We start from the raw sequence: 1,906 nt of genomic DNA on the forward strand, positions 1-1,906 counted from the left end.
AAAGCGGCTTCTAGGCCAAGACAGAAACGGAAGCAGATAGATGAGTCCTGGAGGAACTGGACACACTGCCTAAGTGTCCAAAGACAAGGTCGTGCATTGATGTACCCGTATCTCACACTGCTTCATCGAAGAAAGTCTGCACGAATCAAGATTGTGCAATCAGCCAAGGAACGAGGCTTTGCTTCACTTTCCTCACAAGACTACGAACAAAAGGCAAGCAGTACCGTCTTGGCCAACTTTCGCTTAATAGAAATCATTTTAGCCCCCATTTTATTTCAAGAGGAATGCGCACCTCAATTTGTCGCAAATTCTAACAACACGTTCAAGAGATTATTAAAGAGCCATTTGAATGTGCCACACCTGCCTTTCTAAAGAAAAGTGCCATGTTGCGATGTGATACCATTTCGAAAATTTTGAAATTGTTGTTTTCTTTCCATATATAAGCCAAATAGTTTAAAATATGAGGAAGGGCGTCTGGGAAGAAATGAAATATATTAAGCGCAAAATTTGGAGCCATTCGGTATTGTTATCAGAAATTGGTGATGTTTTGCAAGAAATGAAACGTTGTCCGCAGTGACGTGGCAACATTATGAAGAAGACCTTGCGAAACCTGGAGATATTTGAGGATGACCGATGACCACCACTATTTGACACACCGTCATTCGGTGACATTATTTAAGATCAATAAACTTTGAAAGATTTGTTCTTACTCTCTTAGAAATTGTATTGCGCAAAATTTCTAATCCTGACAGGGTACGATTATACGTGTAGGTGCGATCATGCATCATTCCGTCGATTCGGGAATTCGCTGGAGCTGTTTGCGCGGACAAATCGTCCGCTGTTTACGTTGATACATATTGGCACGCGTACTTCTTTTCTTTTTCCGGTGACCACCCTTTCACTTGCTAGCAACTGTTAAATCTTAAGGTACCCCCACATGTATCGGAGCATTCTCGATTGCGCCCACAAATTCTATCAGTTGCCTACATTGTCATGGAACGTTGTGTAGCCAGATTGCATGCGCGATTAGAATAGTTTAATGCATTCTCGAAGGCACGCGTGGACTCAATATTACGCTGGAATCGTCGACCACTCATGTATGAATAGCCGAGGCGCATGAAGCGCAGATAATATTTCGATGATCTAAGCATGTGTTCGTCACTCTCGTTCTGTCCGACTTTACTCGAAGACATAGGTTCCCCCAATAAAGCGTTATTTTTCTGACTAGCCGTTGTGCAACGTTCGAACCTTCATCGTCATCACCACTTGAATATATTGCTACGCGAGAGACATTCATCCTGGGGCAGACGACGAAGAAGACGGTTCTCTCTGGTGCTGGTGGCTGTCCACCATCTTGGCTACTGTGTCTCTCTCATACTGTAAATACAGTGTAAATAGTCCCGCCTTGTGCCATTTTACGTAACATCTTTTTGGTGGAGGTGCTCGGTAGTTCCCTGTTTCGATCACGGAGCTTCGCAACGGCCGCCTCATCACGCTTGCGACCATGTCAGTCGGTGCAGGCACATCGTCTTCACCCCCTGCCCCTCCCGTCGCTCCGACCTACATCGTTCTGCCTCCTGCTCGTGATCCTGGCGTATTTTCCGGCCAGGATGGGGTTGACGTCGACAAATGGCTCAACCTTTACGAACGGATCAGCGCCGGCTACAGGTGGGACCCGACCCTTATGCTCGCCAACGTGCTTTTTTACCTCGATGGCCCACCGCGGGTGTGGTTCGAGACGCACGAGGCGGAAATTACCAGCTGGGACTCTTTCAAAGAGAAGATCCGTGACCTTTTCGGTGACAGCACTGGTCGGCAGCTTGCTGCGCGGAATGAACTTGCAACTCGTGCACAAACATCCTCCGAGTCATACGTCTCGTACATTCAGGACGTTATTGCTCTTTGC

The sequence above is a fragment of the Dermacentor silvarum genome, chromosome 8 (genome assembly GCF_013339745.2).
Source record: "Dermacentor silvarum isolate Dsil-2018 chromosome 8, BIME_Dsil_1.4, whole genome shotgun sequence".
Taxonomy (NCBI): domain Eukaryota; kingdom Metazoa; phylum Arthropoda; class Arachnida; order Ixodida; family Ixodidae; genus Dermacentor; species Dermacentor silvarum.